The sequence below is a fragment of the Rhinoderma darwinii genome, chromosome 4, assembly GCF_050947455.1.
Source record: "Rhinoderma darwinii isolate aRhiDar2 chromosome 4, aRhiDar2.hap1, whole genome shotgun sequence".
In the NCBI taxonomy this organism is placed as follows: Eukaryota; Metazoa; Chordata; class Amphibia; order Anura; family Rhinodermatidae; genus Rhinoderma; species Rhinoderma darwinii.
In genome coordinates this window covers 79,863,470-79,876,453 of record NC_134690.1, presented here as the reverse complement: position 1 = coordinate 79,876,453, position 12,984 = coordinate 79,863,470, and the positions used below count along the sequence as shown (strand labels likewise).

General features: G+C 42.2%; 1 protein-coding gene across 5 annotated transcripts in view; it reads left to right on the top strand.

The window, feature by feature from the left end:
- ZBTB38 (zinc finger and BTB domain containing 38) overlaps nt 1-12,984 on the top strand; it is a 37,712-nt gene that overhangs the window by 16,573 nt on the left and 8,155 nt on the right. The window contains exon 1 of one of the 5 annotated variants that reach the window (XM_075861247.1): nt 5,142-5,164. The exons of the other annotated variants lie outside the window; for them this stretch is intronic. The gene's annotated coding sequence lies outside the window, so the exon portion shown is untranslated. Of the gene's footprint in view, nt 1-5,141; nt 5,165-12,984 lie in introns of those variants that run through there. 5 annotated transcript variants of the gene reach the window in all.

Here is a 12,984-nt window from a genome sequence, read left to right as displayed (position 1 = left end):
ATTGTCCTTTTTATTTATCATAAATAAATGCCTTTTTGAAGGTTTACATAGCCTTTAGAGAGGCTCTGTCACCAGATTTTGCAACCCCTATCTCCTATTGCAGCAGATCGGCGCTGCAATGTAGATAAGAGTAACGTGTTTTTTTTTCAAAAACTAGCATTTTTGGCCAAGTTATGAGCATTTTTATATTTATGCAAATGAGGCTTTCTTAAGTACAACTGGGCGTGTTTAAAGTAAAAGTACAAGTGGGCGTGTATTGTGTATGTACATCTGGGCGTTTTTACTTGTTTTACTAGCTGGGCGTTGTGAATAGAAGTGTATGATGCTGACGAATCAGCATCATCCACTTCTCTTCGTCAACACCCAGCTTCTGGCAGTGCAGACACAGCGTGTTCTCGAGAGATCACGCTGTGACGTCACTCACTTCCTGTCCCAGGTCCTGCATCGTGTTGGACGAGCGAGGACACATCGGCACCAGAGGCTACAGTTGATTCTGCAGCAGCATCGGCGTTTGCAGGTAAGTCGATGTAGCCTCTGTCACCTGGTGCCGATGTGTCCTCGCTCGTCCGACACGATGCAGGACCTGGGGCAGGAAGTGACGTCACAGCGTGATCTCTCAAGAACACGCTGTGTGCCTGTGCACTGCCAGAAGCTGGGTGTTGACGAAGAGAAGTGGATGATGCTGATTCGTCAGCATCATACACTTCTATTCACAACGCCCAGCTAGTAAAACAAGTAAAAACGCCCAGATGTTACACACACAATACACGCCCAGTTGTACTTTTACTTTAAACACGCCCAGTTGTACTTAAGAAAGCCTCATTTGCATAAATATAAAAATGCTCATAACTTGGCCAAAAATGCTCGTTTTTGAAAAAAAAAAACGTTACTGTAATCTACATTGCAGCGCCGATCTGCTGCAATAGGAGATAGGGGTTGCAAAATCTGGTGACAGAGCCTCTTTAAGGAGACTGCACTCTGGTACTACAGTACAATTAACACAATTACCAATGTATCACAAAACACAGATACAAATCAGATATACATATATAATGACTTTACTGATAGTTTACGTCACAAAATGACACGGATATCATTATACAACTGATTGTATCTGAATCTCTGATAACTGTCACAGAAGAAAACAGTCAGCGCTAAACTAAATAAATTATATACACACGAGTCAGTGTGTTCTGAGACGACAGGAAGTGGGTCAGTCATATTTTGCAAGGCTGATCTCAGCAATCTGGGAAGATGCCAAATTCACAGATTCACTTACTGCGGCCTGTCTTTGCAGATTGCAGGCCTGTAATTCTATATTCTGTAAGCCATTGCTTCATCTGTGTATAGCTCGTGTATAGCGGCCGCCATCATACCTGGGGAGATTTGTCAGAAGATACTCCAAACATTCAATATCTTTTACAATGGGAATTGATGTAAGTGAGTTAACAATTGCTTCATAGGTTATTTGACGTAGTACAGCAAGTTTGGATTTTTTTCCGACATTACTTGTAGGTTTCATTCGTCTGTAGCAAATCTCTTTTCAGTGCCCACAAACCACAAAAAAATGTGGTTGATTATTTCTATTATGACATCTGTCTTAAAGGAGATCTACCAGAGTTATTTATAAGGTCACCTTCACATGTTTTTTTCAATGTCTTAAAACACACTTAACCGCTTAACGACATGTCACGTACTATTACATGACAGCCGTTAAGGGGAAGTATGGAGCGGGCTCACGGGCTGAGCGCGCTCCATACTCAGAAGGTGACGGCTGTTTTATACAGCCGACACCTCACTGCAATGGGCGGAATCAAAGATCACTTTGATTCCCCTCGTTTAACACCTTAAATGACGTGGTCAATCGCGACCGCAGCATTTAAATCAGTGGGACCCACCTCCAACGTGCCAAAACCCCCCACTACGCAATCAGGGGGTTGCCGATAATTGTCATGGCTGCCTGGGGGCCTAATGAAGGCCCCAGGTCTGCCATCTTTGTAGTCCTTTAACTACAAAGGAGACTCCTTCAAAGGAGACTGTCAGTATTACAATATATCATGCAAGCGATCCAACGAGGACTAGTAAAAAAGAGTTAAATAGTTTTTTTAAAGGTCAGCTCACAAAGATTTTTTTGGCGCTGATTTTGACGCGGAAACCGTCAATGCGCTTCAAGCGTTTTTTAATGGCGTTCTTTACAAGCGTTTTTGTTAGCGTTTAAGTCCTAAAATAAATCTATGGATAAAAACACCAGAAAAAGAACTTGCAGAAATCCATGCAACTGCTAAAGTAACAACCCCATTTAGATGGAACTGATTTTGAGTCGCATACATTTCTGCAACAAAATCTGCTGTGTGACTGCCTCCTAAATCAACTCCCACCACATGTTACAACAATAAGGGCATGTTCAGACGTGGCGGAATTTTTCCGCTGCAAATGTTGGTGCAGATTCGGGGCAATTACGCAACGAATCTGCACCAACATTTGCATATTTGTCAGGCAATTCAGACGTTGCAGATATCACAGCGGACTTGCCACAGATTTCAGCTTTTGCATTGCAAATGCTGAAATCCACAGTGAAATTCCGCAACATAATGAGCATGCTGCGGAGGGAAAATTCTGCACCGCAGCCTACATTCCGCATTGTTATTTTCTGCAAAGTCTGAACTGAGTTTCCTAAAAATGTATAGAAAGAAATGAAAAAAAACGGCTGCTGCAGAATTACACTGCGGACTGTCCACAGCGGAATTCAACAGCAATTCCGCCACGTCTGAATGTGCCCTAATAGAACAAATTTTGTTAGCAGCTCGCTCTGTCATAACCAGGAATTGGAAGGCAACTTCCCCACCTACACTAGATCAAGTGCGAATAATAATTTCTCATTATAACCACAAAATAGAAGAAATCTTTGCCATTCGATCCGACAGATACCCTAAATTCAAAACGACATGGTTATTATGATATACAAATATATACTTCCCTAGACTCATTTATATTAGACGATTGTATTATGGATATAAAATAATTGGTCCTCGACTTTAGAACTGACTCTCTCATTGGTTTATATCATTAGTATGTATTAATATGTAATTATATATTAGCACTATACGCGCCCCCCTCTGCCTTCACTCCTCCACTGCTAGAATTTCAGCTTTTATCCAACTTTTGAAACTCCTGGGAAAATTCTCACCAATATTTACTTGACACACTTTTTTTTTATTGTCACGTGATTTTTATTTGTGACAATTATGAACCATTTGTTTATGTTTTATCAGTTTTTTTCTATTTATTCTTTTTGTACTATTACCATAATATATATAACCTAAATTACCACAATAATATTCATAATATAATAATATTTTCCGTTTCAGTACCGCAGTCATAATGCTCATCAATTTCAATTATCATTGTGAAAGATAAGCGTGCCCGTACATGTAGGAGTAGTTTGCTCGTAGCGTGCCACGCAGGCAAAAACCATGCGAAAAAACCGCACGCAGTTTTGTCATGTGTTTTTTGACTATGCGGCTCGTACAGTTGAAGCACAAAGACTTCATTGTACTTCACCTGTAAGAGGCCTGTGGCCAAAAAACACATGACAAAACTGCAGCAAATTGTGGTTTAAACAGTTTTTCTGTTCAGTTCTTGGCTGTGCGGCACGCTGCCAGCGCACTGCCGCTTCGTGTTTGGGCACCCTTCATATTGCATCTATGGCGAACATTAAATGATTGCAGGTTCAAATGCTTTTGCAACATGTTGAAAAAAATTATTTTCCGATTTGCTGACAATGATTGTAAATTCATCAACTCTCCTGATAAATTGTCCTGTGTATCGTCAACCCGGTCTGCCGAATAGAAAGATACGCAATTTCGTGGCTCAGGCTGGCATTGGACAACCAATGTCATTTTTGCTCTAGCAAGATATGTACTTCACCATAGAGTAATATGTTTATGCGATGAATGACTTTCTACTTAATTTATCACTCAACACAATAAGGGAACTACAATCTCATTAAAATCATACGTGGCATGACGACGGTAGGGGAACCTAATAAAGACACCAGTATAAGGGCATGTTCAGACATGGCGGAATTCTGCTGACACTGTCCGCATCAATGCCGCACATAATCTGCGTTGCAGATTCCGTTGCGCCTTTGCCTAAAATGTGAAGTAAAATGCTGCGGATTAGTCGTTGCAGGTTCAGGTGAAGAGTACATCCTGCACTCTTATAAAACATTCCATCTCAGTCTAACTATAGACCTCAACACACATAGGTCCAGCCAGATTGATAAAATCTCCTGTTCGTGAAAGCAATTTTGCAACTCCATTGAAGCCAAAGGAGAAATTCCGCCACAAGTACACATCAAGTCCGCACCAGTCAGTGCATGCTGCGGACACCAAATTCCGCACCGCAGCCTATGGTCCGCAGCGGAGTTGTCCGCAACGTCTGCACGTAGATAACTAAAAAGGTGTGAAAACCAATGGACAGACTGTCTGCTGCGGATTTCCATTACGGACTGTCCGCAGCGGAATTCCACAGCTATTCCGCCACGTGTGAACGTGCCCTAATAAGGGAAGATTCACACATCACGTACTCGTTGCGGAAATTCGGCTGCGGAATCCACACCAAAACTCTGCAGTGGAACGGTTGCCATAGCAACTAATAAGAGTCCAGCTCTCATTTTTCCCCGAATCCCTTTGAGAAATAAAAGCAGCATACGAATTGGTTGCTATGGACAACTGCTCCACTTTTCCTTTGCACTAACATTGATAAATATCCCTCTCAATGTCATAGCATCGAAACATTAGGATTACTACTGCTGTTGTGGAACTACAAGTCACAGCTACAATTACAACTGAAAGTTGCGAATTCTCAGTAATACTTCAAACACGGGAAGTGAAATGTTCCTAAGTACTTGATACTGTATTTGGGTACTCTGGTGCCCTCATTTAGTCATATCTGAGGCACTATAAGAACGTCATCGGGCCCACATTATTCATCCCCACAGCATGCATGTCACTGGGATTAGGTCATTGTGAAACCAGGAGGAGCAATTCTCAGTACTGCTTCTCTAGTAGGTACTGCAGCGCCACCTGGTGGTAGAAAACAGCCCAGCGCTCCATACAGTGCATCAACCTCACTGCTTGTAAACATCACCGGCTGCACGGAGGTAAGGGCTTAGCTTGGCCTTGTCCCACTGTACACAATGGTTATTATGGTCACAACTAATGCAAAGTTAACTCTATAGGTAGTTTTAGTTTTTGAGGATGCTTTGTCTCCAGTCTGTTCTATGCTACAGGCTATACTATTGTCTATTGTACTAGTTACAGGGGATTTGTGTTGTGCTTACTAGCTGCAACATGTCAGCAACTTAGAAGTTGTCACATATTATATCTGACCAGATGCCATACTGCAATGCCGCCTGGCAGAGGGAGCCGTGGGCCTTTGGCAGCTGGTATTGCACAGGCTTCTGCTGCAGGGTTTGCTTTGGGTTGCTGCATGACACCGCTGTATGTGAACCTGTTGGTTTATATCTGAAATACATTTTATATGTACATTGTACATGTTATCATTGGGTGTAGTGCCAGGGTACGTACCCTTCAGACAGGCCTACCTTATTGTGAGCAGTCCTTTACAGTCAGGAAGTGTGGCACGACTGGGTACAGCTGCAAGCCTAAAATATTTCATCTCCAGTAGGCACTGCCCATTTTGAGACATTAACCCTTTTTGTCCTTATAGTAGACGGGTTCCTCCACTGGCGCCCGCATTCACCATTTTACTTCTACATACCGTATTCATATTAGAAGATGGTGATTTATTCCATGTTGGTTTGTATTTGTAGGCCTGCCTTTACACATGGAGTTTGTGATGCAGTTTTTGTGGATAAATAAGAGGGTAGCTATAAAATGCCTTTCTTTATACTTTTCCTTTCTTTTGAATACACTCCAGGCTTAGGCTGGATTCACAGATACAGTTTTCGGCGCAGTTTTTTTAAGCCAAAGCCACGAGTGGATCTACAAGAGAATAGAAGTATTTGTCTTTACATTTCCTCCTTGTCTCTTCTTTTCTGGAATTGGCTATAAAGAACTGCATCAAAAACTGCATACAAATCTGAATTAAAACTACAAGTGTGAATCTAGTCCAAGTGTGTAGTGTCAGGATGCAAAGCAATACAAACACTGCGCCTCATAATGTCTTTTTGTGGCTTAGATAAACCAATCAGATACAATGTTTCATTTTCCCAGTTAAGCTGTCTAAGCTGAATTCTGATTGGTTGCTTTGGAGACAATAAACACATGTGGGTTCCCACGTAGCTTAAACGCTGCGGAATTTCCGCAACAGAATTCTGTGTGGAATTTCTGCAGCATTTACAGTAGCAGCAAAGTGAATGAGAATTAGAAAATGCCATGCCCACGCTGCGTAAAAAATACGCACAAAAGTCGTGCATAAAGTGTTCTGCGGTGCGTTTTTCAATTCTGCAGCATGGCAATTTATGATTCGTGTTCCGTGCGGAAATGCTGAATCATCTGTCATTCGTTGCTTAATTGCCGCAAATTTGCAGCAACATTCCGTCCGGAATTGCAGTCGGAAAATACGCAGCAGAATACAGTAGCAGCAAAGTGGGTGAGATTTAAGTTTCCGAGCAGAAATTCCCCTGAATTGCTGCATTTTTCAGAGGAGATGGCACCATCTCCCAGCATTGTGAAAAACGCAGCAAAACACGCACCATTTTCTGCAGTCATAACCGCAGGAAATGGTGCGCTTTTTCCGCAGGGGAGTTTCTGAAAAATGTGAGAAATTTTCTGCTGCAATTCCATTACATGTGGACAAGCCCTCAGACAGTTTTAATACTTGAGGTTCAGTGGGGCAGATTTATCAATGTGTTTATGACAGTTTTCTGGTGTAAATACAATGATCAATATGCTGTTCACTCCACCGCCCATATTGTATAGATATTGTATGTGTTAATGGATCTCCCCCAGGGTGCTAAAAGTGTTCATGATATAATTTTAAAATCTCCTCCATATATTGGGGCTTTTGAAAAGGTCATTCTCCAAGGGGTCTCTAAGAAATTAGGATTTCAGTCTAATGGTCCTTTTACACCTGCCAATTTGGGCCGTAAAAACGAGCGCCAATCTATCTCTCGTTTGCTCCTTTCACAAGGAGCTATGTATGGGGACGAGCAGTCATTACTACGATCACTCGTCACCATGCGTTTCCATCATGTGGACAGCACGTCTCCCAGTTTACAGGGAGATGTGCTGCCGACAACCATAATATTTTGTGCTGCATAAACCATACGATCAGCCGATGAACAAGCCTTTGCTCTTTTGTTGGCTGATCGATGACCTGTATACACAGGTCAATGATCAGAAAAAGCGTTCATATGAGCACTCGTTTGCCCAATCATTGGCCCGTGTAAAAGTGCCTTTAAACCTTGTTTACACGGCGCAGATTATGCATGCATTTTTTAAGCAGAAATCATAATTGGATCCAGGAGAGCAGAATAATAAGCCTATATATCTCTTCTGTTTAGATTCCATTTCAAACACACTTCCATTTCAAACAATGAGGCGCGGTTTTTACCTGCGAGTTTCCTTCGTTTTCCAGTGGTTTTGATGCATATTCTCTGCAGCAATAAAGTCTATACTCTAGTATAAAATACACTACACACAACTGCGTGTTGGTTTGTGCTGTTTTTTGGGCAACTTTGTGGTTAGTGCATCTTTTTCCAAACAACATTATCTGGGTATGGTGTTTTCTATTGCGTTTTTTCGCCATAGACTTCTCTATAGGACTTCAAAAATGCCAGAAAAAGAGGATGTACAAAATGACAGCAAATGAAAAACGCCACCAAAAACCACATTAAAAATGGCTTAAATAATATATGTTAGATTTTAACAATGCTAGCAGTTTTAGAAGCGTTTTTTGATGCAGTTCAAATTTGACAGAAAAATTTTGTTTGTAAAGGAGGCCTAAGAGGAGTTCTTATCATCAAATTTGTGTAAAGTACCAGCCAAGAGGTGGCATAAGGAAGAGACGTGGCGGAATTGCTCTGGAATTCCGCTGCGGACACGTTTCTCCATTGCCTTCCACAGCTTTGTGGTTGGGTTCGTTTACACGTTGCAGACAATTCCGCTGCGTAGCATAGGCTGCAGTGCGGAATTTGGTGTCCGCAGCATACACTGGTTGTTGCGGACTCATTGCGGAATTTCTCAATGGACTTCAACGGAGAGTCAAAATTCCGCAATGAAGTCTGCAGATGTTATGTGTGCTGCGGAGCATATTGGTTTTACTAACATGACATTTCTTCATTCTGGCTGGACCTATGTATTTCTAGGTCTACAGCCAGACTAAGGAAGTCAATGGGGCTCCTGTAATTACGGGTGACTACGTGTGTGCACCCGTAATTACGGGTGACTACGTGTGTGCACCCCGTAATTACGGGAGCGTTGCTAGGCGACTTCAGTAAATAGTCACTGTCCAGGGTGCTGAAAGAGTTAAGCGATCGGCAGTAACTGTTTCAGCACCCTGGACAGTGACTTCCGATCACAATATACATCAACCTGTAAAAAAAATAGAAGTTCATACTTACCGAGAACTCCCTGCTTCTTCCTCCAGTCCGGCCTCCTGGGATGACGTTTCAGTCCAAGTGACGGCTGCAGCCAATCACAGGTTGCAGCGGTCACATGGACTGCCGCGTCATCCAGGGAGGTCGGGCTGGATGGTGAAAGAGGGACGCGTCACCAAGACAACGGCCGGGTAAGTATGAATTTCTTTTTACTTTTACTAGGGAAAGGGCTGTCCCTTCTCTCTATCCTGCACTGATAGAGAGAAGGGAAGCCCTCTTCCCCTCAATACGCAACGGCTAGTCCGCATCAATTTAATGCCCATTTTAGGCAAAGCCGCAATAGAATCTGCAACACAGATTCTGTGCGGCATTGATGCGGACAGTGGCGGAAGAACTCCGCCACGTCTGGGCATGCCCTAAGGGTATGTTCATACGTCCTATTTTCAGACGTACTTCAGGAGTTTTACGCCTCGAATTACGCCTGAAAAGACGGCTCCAATACGTCTGCAAACATCTGCCCATTGCTTGCAATGGGTCTTACGATGTTCTGTTCAGACGAAGTGTAATTTTACGCGTCGCTGTCAAAAGACGGCGCATAAAATTAAGCCCGCGTCAAAGAAGTGCAGGACACTACTTGGGATGTTTTTGGGGCCGTTTTTCATTGACTCCAATGAAAAACAGCTCCAATTACGTCCGTAAAAGACACAGCGAAAAACGCGTGCACTTGTAAAAACGTCTGAAATTCAGGAGCTGTTTTCGCAGGAAAACAGCTCCGTAACTTCAGACGTATTTTGCGATTGCGTGTGAACATACCCTTAAAGAGTTTGTTTGGGCATGGGACGCTTTTTCATACTGATGAACTATCCACAGGATAGGTCATCAGTATATGATCGGTGGGGGTGCGACACCCGGTTCCCGCACCGATCATCTGCTTCAGCTGCCTCCGGGCATTGGATGTTCGTGTTGGAAGTAGATGGCTCCACAAACAAATGGAGTCATGTCAAGAGTAACCTGGTAAATTCTATTGATGATAGCTACCACCCTTCGCCTGAAAACCTCTAAATCAAGGCAAGACCATAACATATGTAACATACCTGCAGGACCACCCTTACATCTAGGACAGCAAGCATCAACTCTAATGTCAATATCATAAAAGAATTGATGTTTTTTTTTTATACCCTATGTATAAAGTATATGTGTGAAAGCCTGTGAACTTCGCTCAAATCCAACTAGTATTCTGTCCAAGATTTCCTGCCGCTGAGCAGTCTCCCAGTTCAGCCTCCCATCTCTCCCTGCTCCTCACTGGATAGTTGGAGAGGACCAAATCCAAAAGGGCCCGGTAGAGCCTGGATACGACTGCTGACAAAGTCTCTATCACTTGTAGAATCTTATTAGTGGTCTGTAGAATTTAATCTGTGGTTGCATGGCGCAACTGCAGATATTTATAGAAATCAGATGAGGGTATATTACCTGCCTCCCGAATCTGTGTAAAACTATGTAAGACTCCATCCTCCACTATTTGAGTCAGCCTCGTGATACCCACACGTCTCCAGATACTCATGTCTTCTAACTGAGACATATTAGGTAACCAAGGTGTGCCTCAAATTGCCGTGTACTGAGTGACATCTTGTATATATTGTAACTCCCTTACCTTCCACAACACCCTATGTAACAAACTAAGTGTAGGAAATTGGGACAAAGGTAATTTAATTCCGTGCGCCTCCACTCCGCTTCTTACAAACTAGTAGCCCTCTAGAAATTCCTGCAGCAAAACTCTTTGGGGATCCATATCCTCGCCCACCAACGAATCTGCTGAACCTACGCTGACAAAAAATAAACATATGGGCTGAGAAGCTCTAGTCCCCCATCTGTCTTAGAATGCTGGAGAATCTCCGATCTTATACGAGCGTAACCAGTATGCCATATCAGGCCCCAAAAAAGTCTATTGATCTGATGGAAATATCGGAGTGGAATTCACACTGGAGAATTATGGAGCAGATAAATCAATTGTAGCATCCATATTATTTTAATAAGATTTATGCGGCCCACCAACGAAAGGGGCAATTTAGCCCAAGTTGCCATTGTCTGTTTGAATCTGCCTAATAAGAAGGATAGATTGATTTTCATAGTCAGAGAGCCAGCGGTACACGGCCACACCTAGATATGTAAACTCTCTGAGACCATCAGGAGGAGTATTTTTACTTTGCTGGAAAGTATGTAGTGCGACCGCTGGGTGCAGTCAGATTTTGCAGAATTTGACTAAAAATAAGTTCTATGTGATTATCTCTGCAGCAGGTGCATGGATTTCTGCAAGTTCCCTTTAGATAAATGGAACTGATTTTTCAGTCGCAGAAAAGTTCTGCAACAAAATCTGCCCCATCCGACTGCACCCTAAGGCCGGTAGCGTAAACGCTATGGAATTTCCGCAACGGAATTCTGTGTGGAACAGTAGCAGCAAAGTGGGTGAGATCTAGTAAATCTCATGGCCATGCTGCGGAATAAAAATGCAGAAAAAACCTAATGTGACATTCCCAAGCTCACACACATTTAGGATTTTACCCGCGCGGTACATTTTGGGTAATGCTAACACCGGCGGTAGCCAATAATAAAGATGATAACTTTAACGTTAAATATCTCAGCAAAAAAAAATCCTATCTCAAAATCGTTTACAGCATCAATTTTGTATTGAAAAGAGCTGCCATTTAAGATTTTGCAAAATCCCCGCCCACACCACCGCCCCCAAGGGGGTGGGGGTGGTTTTCTTTGGCGTTAACTGGTAGATTTTATGACCCCATTAAATCCCACCAAATTTCAACCCTCTACCTCGAGCCGTTCAAAAGTTATGAGGGTGTTCCGGAACTTTTGGTTGGCACTGTATATATATATATATATATATATATATATATATATATATATATATATACATATATATAAATAAAAACACTTTTGCTAATATTTCAGGTCATATTTTCACTAAAAGATAGCTTAGGCTCTGCTCATATCTACTTTGGAGGCTCCATCATGATGCAGTGCTATTATTCTCATCAAAACAACAGACATCACGACTGAGCCCATTGGACCGTATTATAAGTCAATGGGGTCCATCGGGCCCCATAAACATTGAATGGAGCAGCAGCAGCAGCACATGCACATCCGCCACTCCATTCAAAATCCTCCTCACTCCGCAATTGGGACTCCCGTTGTAATGATTGTGGGGGCCCAGTGGTGGGGCCTCCAGCGATCACACATTTATCACCTATCCTGTGGATAGGGGATAAATGTACTTAGTGGTAAAATCCCTTTATTATTGTCTTTCTTAGACATTTCCGGCATTTCTTATCAGAAGCCCCAGGCTTTATTGACACCATTGCTTAACTTTATATTTATTGTCGGTCCTAAATCCTAAATCAATACCTAGGCCTATACAAGCTTCTAATAGCATCCAATGCTATAGCAGTGATGGGACAACTGTTATTTATCCATTTATACCATGTGCCATCAGCCTATATACATTGGCCTGCATGTCTAATGCTTTGCTGTTTTCTTTTGCTATATATATTTCTAACTCTGAACTAGCTAACAATTTCCCCCTTTGTACCGTACGTTTTTGTCTTTTTGTAAAGGTCATTCCAGATCAGTAGATTTGTTTTTGCCATGATTGTAACTATTTTCACATTTTTAAATTTCCCATGGTAAAGCACCTGAATTGTTGACTAAGAATTATTTTCAATATGTGCAATTCTGCATTTGGTTGCTACCATAAGCCTCAATAGTATAATATATAATAAATGAATAAATCCAAAGATTTTGAAAGGTAAAAAAAAGGAAAACGTTTGAACCCATAAAAAAAGGCACATACCTCTCCGGACCCATCCGTACAAGCATTGGGTGTTAATGCATTAATACATTCATATCACAGAGAGTGTATAATAATCAAACATACAAAAATTGGCCATTAATATTTGCCTGTTCTTCCCAGGTCCTATTTACTCTTGACCTTCACTAAAAATGTCTAAACCCAGATGATTACCCATTGAAGAGGCTGTATGTAAAGCACCCAAATGAAAAGGGGATCTTTGTTCTCGGTGTTTACAGTATATCAACGTCATCACTATGCATGGAAAAATTAGAGCATTATTTTATTTCAATTTTCGTAAATATTATTGATAAAACTTCATACCTTTGAATAGAACATGAACATATATAAGACTAAGGCCCCATGCACACGAACGTGCTTTTGCGGCCGCAATTCCCTCGAAAATCCACGGGAGAATTGCGGCCCCGTTCATTTCTATGGGCCCATGCACACGACCGTGGTTTCGACACTAATGTGTCCAGGCTAATTGAAATTAATGCACGCCCCGCAATTTGCGGGCAGTCTGCGGGTGACACACCGTTGCCGTCCTACCCGAAAATCA